At 35.5% G+C, this 22,604-nt stretch overlaps 1 protein-coding gene across 1 annotated transcript in view; it reads left to right on the top strand.

Annotated features, from left to right (window-relative positions):
* Positions 1-22,604, top strand: part of GRID2 (glutamate ionotropic receptor delta type subunit 2) — a 1,375,518-nt gene that overhangs the window by 1,234,425 nt on the left and 118,489 nt on the right. The window lies entirely within an intron of this gene.

Below are 22,604 nucleotides of genomic sequence, written 5' to 3'. Positions count from 1 at the left end.
TATAGAGCGCAAATCAATTGTACAGATCGTTATTTGCTATTCAGATAGTTAATAGCAGATAGTCCTACCTTTCACTTTATTGATCATCTATTATAAGGCAGGCTCTGTGCTAGATATTTGTTTTCCCTGCCTTATCTTTAATGTTCAAAACTCCACAAGGGTGGTATTATGACCTTCATTTTACAAATGAGAAAACTGAAGTCCCGGGTAATTTATGTTCATTCGACATCCGTGTGGGAGAGCTGAGTTTGAAAGGAGATCCATCTCTAAAATCTCAGCCTTCCCCTCTAACTGCCTTTTGCTTTGTGTTCATTATCTGGTTGAGTGTGGGGCCATTCAGAGGTAACATGGACCTTGGGCAATGTTTCCAATTTCTAGAAATATTGTAATAGAATACCTTTAGTGCATAATAAATTCTTCTGAAGATACCACTAGTAATACTCTTTTTACTCCAATTTGAATCTCCTAAAAGATAAAGGCTGCTTAAGAAGGCCCAAGTTATCCTTTTAAGACATTTTTCCAGATGCAAGTAAAAATTGCACTGCAATGTTTTGTTTGTGTTTTAGGATTAAGTGATACTCAATGTTTTGTTTAATAAGCGTCCAGTTTGATGTATCAGTGAGATATTACAGGTGAAAAAGTGATCTGCCTCACTCTTGGATGTCAGTTTTAGATGGATCAGCTTTACTATATCACATGGACATTTAGGAAGCTGTTCTACATACAACGTAATTGAATATTTAATTTAAAAATATATCTGTCTCAGTATTTAATCTGCTTGGTTTGATATTTGGTATTTTAGTTCAATGTTTAAGTGTATAATTTGATAAGAAATATGTTGCTCCCAGGCATGCAGAAAATTGTAAAAGAAAATCATCAGTAGACAGTGAACAGATGTATCATTATACAGAAATAATCACATTTTGTAGCAGTAATCTAAATTGAAAATATGTTTCAAAGAGATATATTAGTTTTATTTAGGTAAACATAAGAGTCTCAGCTTCATTTAGTTAAGCAACAACAAAAAATAGACACATAAGGCCTCCCAAAGTCAACTCTTTATTTTAACAAATGGACTATTAATTCACTTTATTGAACCATTTCTTATGTAATCAAAACTAACTTACGTATTTTTGGTCAGTGTTACTTGATTAAACATATTCCTATCTGTGGTTTTCATGTGTTTCCATTTTGAAAATCTATGGCTCTAAAACATCGTGATGAATGTTTTCCCATCTTGTGGTTGATAGGGGAAGAGAATGTAAGAGACTCACCAGCTTTACCAGGGATGCGTGAGGAGTCAATATATTTCAGGCTTATGTATAAGATCGCTCTGCCTGACTCACCAGTGGAATGAATTTTAATGCTCACTCATGGTTTTTCTTTCCTAGGAGGGAACTTCCTGTAATTTCCACACAGCCATCTCCGTTGTTCATCACCCTTTTCAGAACAGTCACTACAGCAAATCTCCCTATCACACAGCCCAGAAACCCCAGGACATTCTTCATTGCCTATCCTCTTTTGCCTCCCAAATTTGTCAGCTTGCAGGTTCAGCTGCTTCTTTCCACTTCTTTTGAATCCAAATATGTCTTTCTGCCTCAATGAAAATCCTTGCATAGGTACTTACTTTACAACCAGATTTTAGTCACTTACTTCTTCTTATATTCTACTTCCTGGCTGTATTTGGAACCTAAATTTTCACGTACCACATTTCACTATGTTTTTGCTACTACGTATATTTTTTATCTACAACAAGATATGCCTCCGCATTAAATATAAACTGTTGCATTAAAAGGTGTCTGTTAGTTAGCCCTGACTTAGCAGACTAAAGCCTTATTCCTTGGTAATATCTATAGGCAAGACTAAAAAACATGACCGTTTACTGTGAACAGACAACAGGTTCTGCTCTGCTATATACATTCTCTATACCCTTCATGATGACTACCTGAGTTAGGGATTATCATCAACTCTGTCCGAACTGAGGCATCAAAGTCACAGTAGTCTAATGAGAGGGATGTCAGGTTTCACATTTCATGTCCGGGCAGTGACTCCAGACTCCATGTTCTCAGATTCCAAACAATATTACTTATTGATAAAGCTTCCATTCCACATAAATTATTCTGCAACTTTATGAAATTATTCATTCTCTACCAGCTGCTGTCTCTTCTCCCATAATTCTCTCTTTCTCTCAATTCTCTCTCTTTCCCTCACGCACTCCTTCTTTTTAATCTTTCCTCTCTAACTCTCTTTAATGGTTATTCTGCTCTGTTAAGCACAGGAGAATATTTTTCTTAAGTCATAGTCTCTAAGAGGTTTATAATTGTTCTCTTGCTGACAAAACAATAAATAGTAAAGTTTCTCTCTCTTACGTTGCTACCTTTTTGTTTCTTTTCCACCAAATTTCTTGTGATTAATTTTGCTTATTTCAAAGATCTAACTTAATCCTAAGCAGGTTTTCCCCTATGAGCATAATTATAATTATTGTTTATATTTGTGTTTTAATATGCACTTTACATTTATATATTTTTGCCACTTCTACTAAAATGTATTCTCCTTGAAGGCAGGATAATATTGTGAACCCTCTAGACACAAACTAAATCTATCTCTGCCTCTTTCTTTCTCTTGTTTAATAGCTCTCCATTTCTTTTTCTATGTCATATTCAGACAAAATAATGCAGATTTGCGTCTGTGTGTGCACACATGCATGTGTTTAGAGAAGAGATGCAGCAAGAACTGGATAAAATGTAACTTCAAAATGAGTATATGTTTTTTTTTTTTTTTACTTATAATTCCTTTAAGGCATAAAACAGGACTCACTCTAATCTGTCACGAAATAACTCTAACCATTTGTGTTAATTTTCATTTCTCAATGACTATATATGCAATCTTGACTATAAAAATCGTTTACTAGGTTAAAGATTGCAACAAAATTTTACTCTTAACTCAATTCTAGTATTTTCATGATGCTGTTTCCTTTCAGTTCTGGTGTAACACCCTGCAGAGCTCTACACAGCCCGTACCCACAGTTGTCGGATTGAGTTGAATGTGAGTGTCCTGCAGCACTGTTTAATGGTTCAGCATCTATTCCACAGGAGAACTCAACAGAGACAGACCTGGAGAAGAGAAAATTTCTAAAGCACTGTCAGTAATGGGCACCTGTAAGCATAAGACGAGTTAAAAGTGTTTCACCTAAAATGTAGAGTTAGACCAGTCACTCAGGGGCACTTCAGGTAAATAGATTACAAGTAAATTGCAGGCATTTCTTTAAGTGAAAAAAGCTTTTAGATGATTACATACATCTCATGAACCTAATTTTATCATCATTGAATCTCCATGTAATTTTCCCCTAAGTAAATTTCACTTCCAAATACATCACTTAAGTTTGTGGTAAAATAATCTTAAAACTACAGCTTTCATTTGCTTCCATCGATCTACTGGAAAACAACTTGATTAAATACATACAAAAAAAAGTTATGCTCCAATTCCAGTAGTGGCTGAGTATCTTGTACCAGACTAACCCTCTCACAAAAGCAGACAGAAACGAGAGCGGCTATGACCCTTGAAAGAAGGAAACTGGACAAGGAGAGCTTCACGTTCATAGGGCTTTCCTCTGAGTGTACTTCCAAGTCCACGCACAGGTCATGGCAGCTAGAACTCAAGAAGAAAATTGCAGTTTTATGTCCTTGCATTGTCACAGGATGGAGTTCAGGGTTGCCAAAACATCTGAAAATTAAGAGAGAATAACAGAAAGAAGAAAGCCACAGAAGAGAGAACCCCAAAATCTACATACAAACTGCCCTCCCATTCTTGGCTGACCCTGAACTGTGTATGCACAGGGGATAAACCAAGGAGAACAGTGGAAACTAACAGCTACAAGGCCAGGAAAGCTCAGCATAACTTAGCTGCCATACAGAGTCGACAATTTTGGAGTTTTAGTCCTGCCAAATTAGAAGGGCTGGGTAAACACTTTGGTATTCCATTAAAATTCCATAAAGACTTTGTAGTATTAAAACTATATCTCAGGACAAATACAATTTTCTTAAAGAACAAGACTGAAATGTTGGATTTTATCAAAATAAATATTTCTAGGGCCAGCCCGGTAGCAAAGTGGGTAAGTTTGCACGCTCCACTTCAGTGGCTCAGGGTTTGAGGGTTCAGATCCTGGGCACAGACCTACACATCACTCATCATGCTATGCTGTGGTGGTGTCCCACATACAAAATAAAGGAAGATTGCCACAGGTGTTAGCTCAGGGACAATCATCTTCCTCAAGCAAAAAGAGGAAGATTGGCAACAGATGTTAGCTTCCTCACCCAAAAAAAAAAAATATATATATATATATATATATATACATACACACATGTATTTCTACTTGTCAAAGACACTATTAACACTATTAAGAAAATGAAAAGGCAAGCCACACAACAGGAGACAATATTTGCTATACATACATATATCAGACCTTATGTCTCAATATATAAAGAACTCTTAAAATCAATAATAAAAAGACAAACAATATAATAAAAATTAGCAAAAGAAGAGTCACTTCACAGAAGAAGACATACAAATTTCCAATAAACACATGAAAATATTTTTAATTAACATCAATTGTCATCAAGAAAATGCAAGTGGAAACCCAATGATTCACGGTTCACATTCACTAGATTAGCTACAATTCAAAAGACTAACACCGCCAAATATTGGCAAGAACGTAGAGCAACTAGAATGTGCAGATATTGATGGTGAGAAATGTATAGAAGTCACTTTGGAAACTGTTTGGCAGGTTTTCGCTAAACTAAATACGTACCTAGCCTGTGACCCAGCATTTCCAATCCTCACTATTTACCCAGGATAGATGAAACTTTCATCTACAAAAGACTTATACTGTCATGTTTACAGCAGCTTTACTTGAAATAGCTCCAAACGGAAACAACCTAAATGTCCAACAGCAGGGGAATGGAAAAACAAATCATGGTCTATTCAGACCACAGTACTACAAAAAATAATCAAAAACGAACGACTGATACACAAACCAATGTGGACATTCTCAAAAGTATTGTGTTGTTCAAAAGAGGCCAGAAACATAACATTTGGCTTCATTTATTTGAAGCTCAAGAACTGGCAAAACTAATATATCGTAATGATAGAAAGCAGAATGGTGGTGTGCAGAGGATGAAGTTTGACTGAACAGGGCAAGGAAAATTTCCTGGGTGATGGAAATGTTCTCTATCTTAATTGGGGTGATGGATTCACAGGTATATATATTTTTTATCAAAACTCATTGAATTAGGCATTTAAGATTTGTGCTTTTCATGGCATGTAAATTTTATGCCAATTAAAATGCTACAAATGGTTGTACTGTGATGTTTGGATTGGATTTGGACTAAATATAGCATAATCATGGTTTGGATTGGATTCAATGATTGAATTAAATGATTTGTATTAAATATAGTATAGCCAGATGATAAGAATTGAAAACGAAGTCTATACCTGCATTAGGAAGTTCCTGACTCAGCCCTCCCCTGCACATCATACTCTCTCCTACCATAAATACCTGAGTGTCCTGGAACATGTCCCATTTTGATGCCTTATTCCTCATTCCTGTTTCTTAGGCTTATTTCCTTTCCCCATTCCGTACTCTTTTTATAAGTTGGGAAGTGAGGGCCATTTTTAGCTAAGGCATCCCTGTAACTCCGATCCCAGGTGCTAAGGTGTTTTTGCATGCTGGTGATTTCCAAAAGTTCTTCTGTAAGAAAGACCAGTAATTAAATCTATGTAAGATTAAACCAACCGAGACATGGTTTTTTGTTGTATTTTTGAGGCTTCAGATAAACTTCTGAAGTAATCCTCGTAACATGCTTCCCGACCAAATTTTCTACTCTTTTGACCAAATATATTTCTGACCAAAATGTGTACTCTTCCTTTGGTTATTTGTGTGTAAGCCTTGATAATGATAGAGAATTTTTTCATCGTCACTTTATAGAATTTTATCCAAATTGATGCAAAAACTGATTCTCCAGCTTCTTTGAAAAATCTTCTATTCTTTTTTTGGTAACAATATTATTATGAATAGGCACACCTTTGGCACATGAATAGTACATCTTTATTTTTCTAACTGCTGGGCCAAGAAGTTGGTGTGATGCTGAGTTGTGGCAACTGATCACCATATAAATTCCTTTTTAATGCTCTTCTGTAATGTGCAATAGACTGTGAACTACCATCGTCTTGAAATGTCATCATGTTTCCACAACATGACAAAGTAATAATGTGAAAATGCTGAATTTAGTAATTTAAAATCTGCCATGAGCAGTGAGTGATATCACCAACACCATGTCTTAATCTAAGAGTTAGTTTACTTATTTTCCACTTCATTTTGTAAGGAAATCTTTCCATTTTGTTTTTCAGGGAGGATTTGCAACATTACACAGGCACTTCTTTTTAGTATTAAGCAAGAGTAGAATGCTGAGTTTTTCCTTTAACCCTCATATAAGTGTTCCTTCCCAAACCAATTAATTCAGTTAAGTATTGTCTGTACAGTGAATCTAGAAAGAAATTCTCTGCCCTCAAAGTGCTTTCGATATAATTGGGAATCATAACGCATACATATGAAAGAGTTAATTAGAAACCCAAGGCAATCTATGGTTTATATACCAAAAAATGGCTGTTCTGCAGTGATTCTAGAAGGGTGAAAATTCATGCTCTTCCATAGGAGTAAATATCTTCTAATTTGTGATGTCCAATATCACAGGCACTAGCCCTGTGTGGCTACTTAAATTTAAATGGATTAAAATTAAATATAAAATTAAGTTCCTCAGTCATATTAGCCACAATTCAAGTGCTCAGTAGCCATATGTGGCTAGTGGCTACCAAATTGGACAGTACAGATACAGAATCCTGCCAACTTTTCAAAACATTCTATTGAACGATGCTGTCTGGGTCATACCTACACTGATGAGTCTTTGGAGCTATGCTGCTTCACAGAAGATGGTTTAACTTACTAGTGGTACCTTATATACCTTTATTCCAATGGAACTCTATGATCTGTTTGTATAAGGCAGAGATATTGAGTTGTCAAAACTTTCTGTAATCAATGTTTGAGAACTGGAGTATGGAGATTGTCAAATAGGGAGTTCAAAGTACAATGGTCTAATGACCATAAGAAAGGAAATGAAGTAATTCTTCGTAAATAAGAAATGTGCATCAGGTCCTGCTTCTGATAATATTGGACCCTGTGCTAGGCATAGGGGAGGCAATGAGACTAGGATGAACAGGATGCAGTCCCAGCCTACCAGGAGTTTGTGGTTACATGAGATAGAGCAAATGAAAAGAGACACACACAGTACAGTGTGCTACAGTGCTGTTGCAGCAGCTCATACAAGGCACAAAGGGATCATATAGGAGGGACCCTCAAGCGTCAAAGTCAAGGAGAACATTCAGGAATAATGGACATCTAAACTGAGCCCAGCTCTGAAAGGATTAGTACACATTAAAGAGGATAGGAGAGAGTAAGTCTGAGAGAAAAGGGTGAACAGGAAAACATTCCTAGCAAAAGAAAATGAATATTAAGAACTAGGAGCAAGAAAGAATATGGCCATTTAAGAAATTATAAGTATGAGAAATAAGAGCAAATGCTGTTAACACAAAAAGTGAACACAATTGGAGAAAAGATTGACTTCTTATAAAAGTTAAATTGTCTAGCTTATTTTAAGATTTAGTTTATTTTAAAATATAATTTTAAAAGTAAACTTTCTACTTAATATTCTTTCAGAATATGTGCACACATACCAACAAAAAGAGTGGTTATGGAAGGGAAGTGTAAATGAATAGTTGGCAAGACCTAGCAACTTTAGCATAAAATTTTATGCATGCTGGGTTTTTTTCAATCCTCTGCCATTATAATTTTGTATTAACATATTCTTCTGATTTTTTATTAACATATTGTTTAGTTAAAAGTTAAATGGCCCTCCAAGCCTAATAGAAATAAATCAGTTATTAGAGCAAAGCAATTGAGTACATAATTATAAATACCGTAGTACTTGCAAATTTATAAATCAACATAGGACTCAAAAGCTAACTATTATTTGTTAATGATGCCATTTAAAAATCCTAAACATAAAAATATTCAGGTTTTTCAGTTAGGATTTTTTACTGTACACCTAAAAATTGTAAATTTGACTGTATATAAATTAGATCTCAATAAACCTGACTTTAAAAAAAATCTTCTTTAATTATCTATTTACACATGTATGTAATTTTCATAAAGGCATAAATGTAACTACACATGCCATTTTCTGAGCATTAGTTTTGCTTTTACTTTTCAGCTTGGCTCTCCCCCATTCTTCTTTCCTCCTCTACCTCCACCCATATTTTTCTACCCTCAAAATGTAGCCAGCGAGGTACATTGTATTCTTCCATATTTTTCTCTAAGCATTTCTAATAATATAATAACACGTATACCCATAGACCTACATATCTGTATAATTTTTGGTCATTGTTGGTTTTAAAAATAGAATTACATTATAAATAATTTCTGCACCTTGCTTTCCCTCATTCAGCAAATACATCATAGAAATCCCTCCATGGCACCCTGTATTGCTCTAATAGATTCCTTTAAATGTTTCCATAATGTTTCACGGCAGAAATGCATCATCATTCTATGACTGATAAGCGTTACTACTGTTTCCAATTTGGTGCCACAATAAACAATGATGCACTAAGTATCCTTGTATGTTCATCTGAAATTTTTATTTCTCTTGATAGATTCCTAGGAAAAGAATTGCTGGGCCAAAAGTCATCTAAATTTTTTAAAATTTAAATAGACTTTGCTTTTGAAAAAGGCTATAACATTTTCCCATTTCCACTAGCAATGAGTGAAAATACACTTTTCAATACGTCTCTACTAGCAATAGACATTAAATGTTGCCAAACCAAAAGATATAAACTAGTAACCTACTATTATTTTATTTTGAACTCGCCTAACCACTGATGGGTTGAGGTATTTTTAATATGCATGTCGGACATGTATGTTTGCTTGCTTGGAATTGCCTCTCCGATACTTTATCTGTTTTTCTTTTGCATCCTCTATTCTTTGCTTGCTAGAGAAGCACCTGTATATGTATAAATATTAACTCTTTGTCCCTTGTGTTCCATTTTTTTGCAAATCTATTGGTCTTCTGTTCAGTTTGCTTATGTTTCTTTTGCCATACAAAGGTGTTTTTAAAATGGTCTATGTAAAAAATGTCTGCTTTAGATGTCTATTTTTTGTATTTCATGTGTTGGTTAAAAAGTCCTTCCTTACATATGTTATATATGCTCCCCTAGTTTGTCTTGCACAGCTTTTATTATTTATTTTGAACTATTTAGTCCAATTGGACATTATTTTTATTTGAACTAAAAAAGGATTTTATTTCACTTTTTCCCAAATAGACAGCCACTTATGCCAACAACAATCGCTAAAATGTTGACCAACTTTTTCGAGAGACAACTCTGAACACAACTACACCAGACACAAAAACCATAATAAAATGTGTAATAAATAATTATATACATGTGTTATTACTTCAACATAAAAATATGAAAATAGGCATTTATTTGAAATTACGTATTATTCTGTATTATTCACTTCTTATTACAAAATGCTATTATTTAAACAAAATAATAATAGGACTAGTTAGCTTTCAAATAGTAGTGACTGGCAGTAGTGCTAATTAAACAAATAATATGTGTGATTAAAAAATAACAATATTTTAATAAGATTTCTTGCTGTCCTCCGAGAAAGCAGTTATTTTTACTCTTTTTTAACTCCATATTAGACATTTAAATTTTGTAGGCTATATTTAGGACACATAAGTGTAAGACTTTTTAAAAGGAGAACATAAATACAATAGAACTTATTAAATCGATATTAACTATATCAATAACAAATAACAATGATATGTTTCTGTCCCATGATACGGTAGGACAATTTTACTCTTTCTGTTTCTTTTACAATCATACTTCTCTGAATCGGCTGCAACCTTTAGGGCATCCTTTTTCTTTTGTGAAGTGGGAAAACTGAATATAGTCAAACATAAAGTTAACTTTCACTTGCAACTCTGCTCTTACCAAGCCCACGTTACACTGACTTTGGTGTCACTGAAATGTGATGACATCAAGCTAAATATGCTCTTAACGAACGTGTTTGAGCATGAAATACTTAGGAGCTTACTTATTAGCAATAGCAGGTATTTTAACTTGTAAGAATCACTTTCCAGTTCTCCAAAAAGATGTCCATACACTTTGGTTCTAGGAGCTTGCTTTTACAGACCAGCTTTTTGTCAATCATAACCTTTGCATCTCTAAATTCATCATATAGGCTAACTATGTCTAAGACAGCCATCGCTTTTAAACCCTCTGAAGCACACTGGATATCATCACAAGTTAAAATTCTCTTTCTTAGGAAAATTATTTTACTTAGAAGTAATTTGAATTTGTGAAATCAATACTGGGTTCCAAAGAAGTTATAGTTTTAGTAAAGAAATTGATGAATTCCTGTCTAACTTGGCTGCCTTTTCTGGTGGGCTTCTCTTGTTTTTTTGGTTCTGAAATAGTCTTATTTCAAAAAATGTCATTTTTTTCACTATTAGTTTTTGTCGTAATCTACACAGGTGCAGTTAGTTCAGCCTTTTCCAGGCACCCTATGGTTTCTTCAAAATATCATCAAACAAGTTTGGGAAAATAGCATATAATTTCCTGCTTTACTGTAATCCTTTTCTCCATCATCATCCTCAGTGTATTTCCAAATTAGAGGACATTCTTCCTGCCCCACACTTTGAAAATGTAATTTTGTGACAATCCAACGTTTTAAAAATTAATAGCCATCTTGTAGGCATATGTCTAAAAAGGCCATCTCCTTCCATTTCTATTAAGTAAGAACTCTTATAAGTGCTTCTGTAAGTAATTTTATAAGTAATTCTTACAAATTTAACCTCTCTTTCCCAGTATTAACGTTAGGCTGAGAAATTCTCTTTTCTTTACACATACTCATTTTCTGAATTTTTTTTAACAAACCATAATCCCCATGTGAGGTAGTAAATGAATCTGACACTGACAGCTGGGTGCTCTCTTGTTTTCTCAGTAAAAGCACCAAGGAAGGCACACAAGTTGGGGGTCCCTGAGGTACTGTATCTGCCATGTTTGGATGAGCGCACATTGCAGGAGGCTCTACTCTGATTATCATATGAAAATAGTTAATTAATTAATGACCATCTCGTAGCATATGTCTAAGAAGGCCATCTCCTTCCATTTCTATTAAGCAAAAACTCTTATAAGTGCTTCTGCACATTTTGAAGAAACTGAAAAGTGACCAGTTTTAAATTCTGAAAGCTCTGCTATCATAGATAAGGAAACCATGCCCCTTCTTTGCAGGGTTGTACACAAGGTGTGCAGAGCATTTTGCAGATAAGATCTTTTCATTTTCTTTGATAAGTTTACCCACTAACTGGAATTTGCCAAAATTTACATTTGCAATATCTTCAGAATATGTAGATAGATACTTAAAGCCTTTGTATGGGGACAAGATATCAGTTGACTTTTATATTTTTATGCAATTTTATTAAAATCTTCATAGAAATCAAGAAGATGATTTGATACCACGTTTTTGAAGTCAAAGTACCTAAGAGCTAGAGGAATCATTTTTTTGTTGCCAGTGTGTGACACATAACTTTACTGTAGAAAACGTGATCATTCAGGTAAAATTTAAGAGGATTAGCTCTACACTATAAAGTTTCAACTCATCCATTCTCAAAATTTCCTCCCTTATTTTTCCCACAGCACATTTTATTTGAAACCTCAGAATCAGGAAAACTAGCTTTACCGGTTTCACAGAGCTATCAGGGGAGCAGTACAATCATGTATGTTTGTTTACATGGCATGCTCAAACTCATTCAGCAGCTGTATTTCCAACTGAGCATTGCTGTCTTTTGGGAGACACAAAAATTTTTGATTGATTTAGAAGTATTGCCTGTCTCATGCCCAACTTGTGAGATTCAGTCTCTGTGTATGCTTTCACACTCTCTTTTTTGCCATACTTACTTCCAAATTTTTGTCTGCATATTGTGCAGTATGCCGTTTTGGTTATTTACCTCCCTAAGCCAGTTATTTGTGTCCTTCCATCTGTAATAAGGTAACAGTCATTTAGCCTTTCGTCGATGTCTGGGTCATATTAGTATTAGTATTATAATCATTCTCATTTTCATCATCTGAACTCAGAAAAAAAATGATCACAGTATTCACAATGTTAAAAATTAAATTAGCATCATCTTGATACCAAGAACATCAGTCAGTCCACAGGCAAAGGACTGTCACCAGTCGTGGTCACAATGCAGTGAGGTTGCACAGTTAAGCCTCAGCACTCACAGCAGTGGTGCCACAATGGATGATTCTTTACTGTGAACAGCAAGTCACAGTTGCCAACATCAGCAGTCAGGGGTAAAAATAGTGACAACACCTGCGGGAAGGAGATAATCCATGTCACATCCATCTGCTAAAAGAATGGTCACTTCCAGACCCTATCTTTTAAGTTGTTTGAATGGATTTTGTACTTTCCCCCAACCTTCTACACCCATTGCCAAAAACCTGAACTTTTTGCCTCCCAGGAAGCTTTCCCTTTGCTGTAGGGCTTCAGTGCTACAACTGAGACATGGTAGGGAGTTGCCACCTTAGTTCTTCCATTGGAGCTTGCAAGACATTCATGAACATTTTCATCGTCAATTCACCCGTGCAAGTTTTTGGTTGAGAAATTGGGGTTTGTTTGTTGGTTTGTGGCTGCATATTTGTAAACTCACAGTTGAATCTAGCTAAGTACTCTCTTTATTTTTTTTTAAATTGGAATCTCCCTATTACCACAATGCTCTTTCCCCCAGAATGTCTTCTCCTTGTTCTGATTCAACTTTTCTTCTCTACCTGTGACACTCACTATATGGGCTACTTTTCTTTGTCAGCTCGTGGGGACTCAGGTCTGATTGTTGGATTGGCAATCTTGCTAATTACAGAAGATGACACATCCTCTCTCCATGTGGGCAGCAATATAGAAGAGAGCGATTCAAAAATCCCCCTCCTGAGGCACCTGGAAGAAGCTGTGGGTTCTCCAGTCCCTGGTTTCTCCCAGGCTCCAGGACTGAGAGATCTCTGTCCGTCTCCGCCCAACTCCTTCTTGGCCAATTTAAAGGCAACAGAACACATATATTCATGGGAACAAGCATCTGTGGAAGGAGGGCAGATGAACTTAAGGTCCACAGATCTCTGGGAACCAAGCATTCCCCCAAACTTAGTCTTCTCATTGCTTCCCCTGGAGCATCCACTGGTTTTCTCAGGCACTCACCTGGCCTGAGGAGAGAATTACTGGTTCTTTCTTACACAGAATTATCCAGAACTCCAGGCCTTACTAGCCTTCTGTCTTCTAGACCTTAGCAGCCATTTGTTTCAAGAGAAGCTTGTCAGGGGAGGGGGAGGAAGATTATTCACAATTCCCAGAATGCTTTAAAAAACTTTTTTTTAATATTTAATATTCTAATACCCTCAAAAAAAAAGAGGCAAAAGATAAGATTTAGAGGTAGACATACTGCTTCTTTTCAAGGTTAAGAAAAAGACAGTTTATAAATAAGCGGGTGTTTACTTTAAACACATTCTTATGTTCCTTGTAAAAGTTTCTGCCCTAGGATGGCTATCTTGGAGCACAAATTCAAATTTCAAAATAATAGCAGACAAAATATATGATATGTCAACAATTAAGGCAGCAGTAAACAAAACTATATATATTTTAAAAGTCAGCCTTAAGTGCTAAGATATGGACTTGAGCATGATTTACTGAGCTGGATAAATTCAGAAGCATTGATTAGTGATGCTAAATTATTAATTTGCCTGAAGTAGGAGAGGGCATCACCTAGAATCATATGCCATAAATATTAAAGCCATTCCATCTTAAGGACTTATGTGGGCAATGAATTTTAAGGACCACTATAGATCGATTCTGGATTAATCATAACTCTTTGTGCCTGTAATTCACAATCCCTTTATCCCCCACTGACCATTAGTTTAAATTGTAAAGAAGTTAGACACTTAGTGGGCAAGGTTAGAATTTATTTCTCCCACATTGTTCTCAGGCTTTTTGATTTTTATTTGGTGAGCAAAAATAATAAATTCCGTACTGCAGCTTTTATTTTAATTTTAAAAAGTTCTGCTTTGGTTTCAATCCTGAAAATCAGAAATGCGTAGACAGCAATGGCCACAAGATCAACAGGTTTCGCAGGGCCGGAATCATATAAACCAGGTATTCGTTCATTCCAATGATTTTGACAAATAAGCAAACTGTATTTTTAAAGCTCAGCTCTTATTTCTCTTAATATTGTGATCACATAGCATTAAAGAACCTGCTTTCTTTTCATGGCTCTTGCCACATACTGTGTTGCATTATTTTTATTTACATAAATATTATTTCTCAAACTAGATAGGCTATGCCTTGAAGGCAAAGGATATCATATCTCACACATTTTTGCATTCCTATGGCAAACGTCTCCCAGGAATTTATCTTTAATGTAGTGAAAAAAGCACAGAAGATGGCCTGAGCTCAAGCGCGAACATACTACTATTAATCGGTCTGACTTTGAGCAAGTTCCGTTACCGCTTCTGTGAATTAGCGATCATAAGATCAGCTGCCTCACAGTGTTGTAAAGAACGAATAAATTTATGTGTAAAAGGCAGTTTTTAGGAGTTAAAAATGCTTTATAAATGTTAGCTATTATCATGAGGCAAAAAATGGAAGACAGAGGGTGGATATTCCTTTTTTAGTGAAGGGAAATCTTATCTTACCCTTTGGTTTGAATGTCATCTTTCCATAATTGCTCCCACTGAATTGTTTTTAATTAAAACAGGATCATCATTGCTGTTTCTCTGAACCTATAGATTTTGAAGGGAGCTTTTAAGGAATCTGCTAAATTAAAGATGTGTGTGAGAAAGAATATGGTTCCCCAGGTAAAACCAAAGTCTGTTTGCTTGTGGTGCGGGCTTCTCCAGTTCCAGAAGACTGCCGCCTAATAACTGTAATGAAAAGTGCTGTCAGCAGCAGGTCATGATGGAGACGGCGGAACACGAGCATACAGGACGAGAACATTCTGCAGAGAAAGAGAAATATGCCAGAATCCATGACATGGTGAGGAGCCCAGGTGCAGGTTTTGAAAATACATTTCCGGTCCTTCACTTTACTTGGAAAGAAATGCAAATATTTGAGAAAATAACATCGCATATTTACAGTTCTTCTCTTGACAGATGTAAAATTACTGAAAACTAGAAGGTGAAAAGAGTGTGCATGAACAAGAAATGGTCTCCAAAGGGAATGTATTCAGTTACCAGAATATTTGAGCAGGCTGTTCCGATTCCCCCGGTTAAAATTAAGTTCCCCTTTCTTTAAGCCACTTTAACACTTCAAGCTTCTTTTATGTTACTTAACTTAACAGACTTCACTTATCTTCGCAACTGAGTTGTAAGCAGCTTGAGGGTAGGGGCTGATCTATATCCCTTACAGATCCCTTCAGGATCTTAAAATTAATGCATAATGATTGTTCATAAAATGGAGTTCAAAGAAAGATTTTTGTAAAAATGTTGTAGAATTGGAACAAAACCTACCTCCTAGTGTTACCTCAGCAGTGAGAAATTCATCACAGGCTGCTGGCATCTCAGCACTGTTCTGAGGACACAGGTGTTGATCATCGATAGCTGCCATGGTCCATCAATCACCACAGCATTCTAGTATCTCTGCTTTGGGGACCAGAGATTGATAATATTGGAGGTAGATGCCACTTTGGCTTCTTTTCCCTTCCTCACAGGCGGGGCCTGGAATATGTGGATGAGCAGCCCCCAGATGTGCTTTAGCCCTCTGTTTAACTGGTATGAAGCATCTGCTGGCATGGAATCCACTGGTAAATAAACCAGTGACCCACAATTCAGCTGGTTATCCAAACATGACCCCCAGAACAAAGACTAGTTGAAAATTTTTAAGTAATTTCCGTCGGCTAGTCAGATGAATTGAAATTTCCTAGATCAAACCTTCAATTATTCTGTTGAAAAGTGACTTCAGGTTTTGTTGATGAGTATTTTCTAGATAGTTTTAATTTAATGGTTTAAACCATCCAGAGGACAGTGATTGTATGTTTTAGTAGATGAAAAAGGTCAGGGATATTTTTAAAAGCTAAAATGGTTTAGGTTACTATGTAACATTTTATTGGCATTGCTACGGGCTATAATCATATTGTTTTAAGGGTTCTCTTTTTGAAAATGCATTCATAATGCTTGGTAACGTTAGAATTACTACAAACATGTATATAATGGCAATGATAATGTTACCATACATTTAAATAGAGCTCTATAGTTCACAAAGTATTAACAAAAATGCTGAACACTTTTCTGATAGCAAAGCAATATGCCCCCAACTGAGGGTCCCTTGACGGTTGTAAAGAAGCTGCCAGGAGATCCAGAGCGGCTGTTTGAAACAGAAGAGAATAGCAAAAATCAGAGTAGGTTGTTAGAAGAGGCTGCAAGGTCACTGCTATTTCTGTTACTCTAGGTTTAGGCCCAGGAAGCTAAAAGCAGGTATGAAAGTTGGTGATGAAGGGTAGCAGAATATGCCACCCCAAAATATGCCACTTTGGCATGTTGATTGTTTTGAGTTGTAAGCACTTGGAAAACAGCAAATGCAGGGAAAGGCTTTCTCCGAGCTCTCCTTATCTGCCTAAAGATAAATCCTCCAAAATCCCCTCCCCAGGAGTTTCATCAACCAGGGAATATTGACTCTCATCACAGGAGAAGGGACTAGAAGTCGACACCACATCCCAACAAACTTTATCACAAACTCTCATGCCTCCCATCTATTCTTCTACAGGTCATTCATCTTTCCTAGCAATTGTTTACTTTCCCCTGAGAGGCGTGCATCCCCTCTCCCCTTTCCCTGTTTAGATGGTATTCAAGCCTGAATTCTAAGCCACTTCATTGAGTTACTATTTTTTCCCTGGGTGTCTCCCATGTATACATAAGATTTACATATTGATAAATTTCTGTTTGTTTTTTTTCTTGTTACTCTGTCTTTTATTACAGGGGTCTCAGCTAAGAACTCAGAAGAGTAGAGGGAAAATTTATTTTTCCTCTTCTACGGTAATTAGTGCAAAAGATCAGAGAAAGGGAGCAAGGACTTTGGGGTAACCCTACAGGGACAAGTAATCAATGTGGAGGAAACCCAACCAAGTATTTTCCCCTCCCCCACACCAAACCTACAAGAATCTGTCAGTTTTTATAATTATATCAAGCTTCGTGTATATAAAATTGTTCCTGATTATATTACTCATTTTTTTCAAATGAAAATTTGAAATATTGGTGTACATAATTTCAATATTGGTGTACATAAACTCTCAAGATTGTCAATTGTCAACATTGTTAAAATGCATATTCCCAGGCTTCAAATACCAAACATTCCAATCCAAGAAGTTTGGAGTTGGACCTGGAATTTACGTTTTTAACACAAGAATTCCCTGGTAATTCGGATGGTGTTGGTCTTATCACCACATTTTGAGAAGCACAGATCTGTAGTACTAACATAGTGCCTCATGTATAGTAGACACTGTGTAGTTGTACTGAATGATTTCTTCATGAAAGAATTTTGTTTCTATTTCAATATCCTATGATTTTGCTTGGGTCCACCCCCAACAAAAGATGGTAATTGTCCACTGAACACAGTAAACTGGTCTGAAGGTTTTAGACCATATTTCACGCAAAACTTTTTATTGAGTATCTGATGTTGGCCTGCTGTATATATTTAAGAGGCAGTGGTTAAATACATCAAATGTTTACTTATATTTCCTTCCTCTACTTTTATGTTTGTAAGTCCCTCTCTTTCTCTAGTGTCAGAAAAATACAGTCTTGCATGTTCTTCTAGTTTTGTCGGGGTTTTTTAAACTTGGGTTCTATGTTCATTACGATTACTTTATTACACTATAGGAATTTATTCTGTGTATGGTGTGACATAGTTCTGTAATATTGACCTTTTTGAAATTATCACCTGTCTCACTGTCATTTTTTAAATATTTCTTATTTGCCACACTGATTTGATTTATGGCCTTTGTAATACATTCTATATATGACATCTTTATACTTTTCTCAGTTCTATAGAATTTTTTGTCTATTACACTGATTTTCTACTCTTAAAAATGGTTCTGTGCTATTTTATTGTTAAACTTTACAACCTGTTTCACTGCTTAGTATTCTAAGTCTCCAATCATTATTTTGTACTTTCAAAGTTTCTTTGCTATTCTCGTCTTTCTTCCTTCCAATTAAATATGCAGAGATTTTATTAAGTCCTGAAACATTCTTTGGGCATTTTATTTACAGCGCATTAAGCGTCAAATAACCTTTTTCTTTTACAATTGTGCATCTATTCTTTTAGGAATATGTTACGTCTTATCCAGAAACAAATTCAAGTATTCATCAGTCAAGTGTTGAGTTTTCTTTATATAGTCTTTACTCATTTGTTGTGAAATTTACACCTAGATATTTATATTTAGTATAAATGGCTATTTTTACTCAAATTATATATTATGTCTTATTGATATATTAGTATAAAAGTAATTGATTTGTAGTTATCTATTTATAACAAAGCTCTGTCGAAATCTTTATTTTTTTCAATTTTTTTAAGGCGATTCTTGTGGGCTTCATAAGTATGTCATCAAATAATGATAATTTTGCCTAGTAGCTTGAAGTCAGATTTTTGTTTCCTGCCTTATTGCATAAGGTAAAAGGATCACAATCATGTCAAGTTTAGGGGGTAAAAGTAGGCATCATTTTCTTGACTTTAATGGTAATGCCATTAGAGTTTCAGTTTCTGATAGCTTTGCTCCTTATTTGAGGTAGTTATTCTACACCTCATTAAAGAAGAAGCTCCTTTTTCCTACTTTACTAGATAGACAGGTAGGGAATGGTTTTCAATTTTGTCAAATATCTTTTTGGTGTGCATTGAAAGATCACTTAAAATTTTTATAAAGGCTCATTTATAATATATATTATCCCAGTCACCTTCCTAATACTAAAAGTTGTTTTCCCTGTTTAACAATGTTACATTATTCTTTTAATATACTATGAAAATCTGTTTGCTAATGTTTTTGAGAGAACAAGACTCTGAGACTGTTGGCTATTTTCATATTTTAGTGTCAAGGTTATTTTAACTGTTTCTCTGTGCTGGAGAAATGTCTACTTCTGAGGAGATTTGGTAATTTCTCTTTTCCCAAGAAATTATCAAAGTTATTGATATTTTAACTTTATTCCTATAGAATCATGCATAGTATTTTTAACCTATTTCTGAATATTTTATTTCCTTTCCAGTTTCTAACTATCTGTATTTTTTAGCTTTATTGAAGCATAATTGACCAAAAACAGTATGTATTTGAGCTGTTACAACTTCATGTTTTGATATAGGTATACGTTGTGAAATGTTCACTACAATGAAGCTGATTAATATATCCATCACCCCACATGGTACCTTTTTTTTGTCGGGAGAACACTTAAGATTTACCCTCTTAGGTTACTTCAAGTATACGAGTCTATATTGTTAACTATACTCACCATGCTGCACATTAAATCTCCAGAATTTATTCATCTTCCATAACTGAAACTGCATCCTTTGACCAACATCACCCCATTTCCCCCATCCCCCAACCGTTGGCAACTACCATTCTCTCTGTGCTTCCGTGAGTTTGACTATTTTAGATTCCACATGTGAGATTATGTGGTATTTGTCTTTCTGTGTCTGGCTTATTTCATTTATCATAATGTCCTCCGGGTTCATCCATGCCATTGCAAAAGGCAGAATTTCTTTATTTTTTAAGGATGAATAATATTACACTGTATATTTTCTTTATCCATTCATTCATCAACAGACGTTTATGTTGTTTATCATATCTTGGCTATTGTGAATAATGCTGCAATACACATGGGAGTGCAGATATCTCTTTGACATACTAATTTCATTTCCTTTGGATATATATCCACAGTTAAGAATGTTAAGTCTTATGGTAGCTCTATTTTTAGTTTTTTTTGAGAAGCTTTCATAATAGTTGTACCAATTTGGGCCAGCCCCGGCAGCCTACTGATTAGATTTGGCGTGCTATGCTTCAGCGGCCCGGCTTCAGTTCCCAGGCACGGACCTACACCACTTGCCTGTCAGGGGCCGTGCTATGGCAGCAGCTCACATACAAAAAGAGAAAGATTGGCAGGGGACGTTAGCTTGGGACAAATCTCCCTCAAGAAAAAAAAACTAGTTGTATGAATTTACATCCCCACCAACAGTGTACAAGGATTCCTTTTTCTCCACATCCTCACCAACACTTGTTATCTTAGGTCTTTTTGATACTAGCCATTCTAACAGGCTTAAGATGATATCTAATTGTGGTTTTGATTCCCATTTCTCTGGTGATTGGTGATATGGAACATTTTTTCATATATCTTTTGGCCTTTAGTATATCTTCTTTGAGAAATGTTCTTTTCTCATTTTTTAATTGGGTTACTTTTTTGCAGTTGAGGTGTAGGCATTCCTTATATATTTTGGATATTAATCCCTTATCACATGCATAGTTTGCAAATCTTTTTTCACTTCAGCTTGGCTTTTCACTCCATTGATTATTTCATTTGCTGTGCAGAAGCTTTTGAGTTTGATACAATCTCATTTGTTTATTTTTTTCTTTTGTTGTCTGTGCTTTGGGTAGTGTCATATTCAAAACTCATTGCCCAGACCAATGTCAAGATGCTTTTTTCCTATGTTTCCTTCCCGGAGTTCTGTGGTTTCAGGTCTTAGATTTAAGTCTTTAATCCATTTTGAGTTGATTTTGATATATTTTTTGAGATAGGAGTCCTGTTCCATTCTTCTGTATGTGGATATCCAGTTTTCCCAGCACCATTTGTTGAACTTTCTATCCTTTCCCAGTATGTTCTCAGCACCCTTGTAGAAGATCACTTGACCATAAATGTGTGGACTTATTTCTGGGATCTCTTTTCTGTTTTATTGATCTCTATGTCTGTTTTTACACCAGCACTATACTGCTTTGATTACCATAGCTTTGTAACATACTCTGAAATCAGGAAGGATGATGCTTCCAGTTTTGTTCTTCTTGCTTAAGATTGCTTTGGCTATTTGGGGTCTTTGTCATTACATATAAATTTTAGGTTTGTCTTTTCTATTTCTGTAAGAAATGCCATTGGAATTGTGGTAGGGCTTGCATTGAATCTGTAGATCACTTTGGGTAGTATGGACATTTTAACGACATTAATTCTTCCAGTCCTTGAATACAAGGTATCTTCCCATTTGTCTGTGTCTCCTTTTATATCCTTCATCAATGTTTTGTAATTTTCAGTGTACAAATGTTTTACCTCTTTGGTTATGTTTCTTCCTAAGTATTTTCTTCTTTTTGGTGCTATTGTGAGTGGGATCATTGTCTTAATTTCCTTTTTAGATAGTTCATTGTTTGTGTATAGAAACATTACTGGTTTTTGTATGTTGATTTTGTATCCTGCAACTTTGCTGAATTTGTTTATTAGTTCTAACCAGGCTTCTTGTTGTTGTTTAGTCTTTAGGATTTTCTGTGTATATAATCTTGCCATCTGCAAACAGAGATAATTTCATTTCTTCCTTTCTGATTTGGGTCGTTTTACTTTTCTTGTCTAATTGTACTGGCTAGGACTCTGGGTACTATATTGAATATATTGAATGGTGAGAGTGGGCATCCTTGCCTGGTACCTTTGTGGATTTGGAGCCAAGTCTGTAGAGTGGCAGGGCTGCTTCCAGGACTACAGGCAGGACCACAGCTGGCCTGCACTCCAGTGCAGGCCTGCCTTCTTCCTAAGACATCTTTCTTCAGTCTTGGGCTACACCAGGGTTTCACTACTTGCATCCCAACGTTCCCGCAAAGGCACTTTTGATCATGGATGGCTGCCAAACTGTTGTTTTTGTGGAGGAACAAAAGCTAGGGACCTCCTATTCCCCCACCTTGCTGACATTACTCCCTTTAACCATCTGTGTTTATGTATATTTTTTTTATTTTTCCCTAATCAGATTTCCCAAGAAATTACTTTTCCCTCCAATAAATAAATAAAGTGAATGTTTGGTTTAGTTATTAGTTCTGTTTATTTTATTAATTTGTTAAGTTCTATACTTATATAATAACTTTCTAAACTAACTTTATTAAGATTGTGTTTTATTTTTGATAAATTTGTGACTTAGGAAATGAGTGATTATTGAGGGAAAAATGTTAATCACTAAAAGATATAGCAAACATCCCAGAATAAAATTGCATTCCCTAAATGATGATAGAGAAAGTCATATAACTATTCTTTTTTCTCATTGCACTGCCTACCAAGGGGATTTCTTCCAAATCCAGCTTCAAGATTGCCATAGGCTACTCTTAGCAACAGATTAACTTAGAAGGACATAGGACAGGAACTATATCTTGCCAGCAGAGCAGTGTTTTTTATTTCTCTTCTGTGTGAGTTGTACTTCCATCATTCATTTAGAATATAGGTCACAAGCAAGGAGAAGA

Source organism: Equus przewalskii, chromosome 3, assembly GCF_037783145.1.
Source record: "Equus przewalskii isolate Varuska chromosome 3, EquPr2, whole genome shotgun sequence".
Classification (NCBI taxonomy): Eukaryota; Metazoa; Chordata; class Mammalia; order Perissodactyla; family Equidae; genus Equus; species Equus przewalskii.
This window is presented reverse-complemented; position numbering and strand designations above follow the sequence as displayed.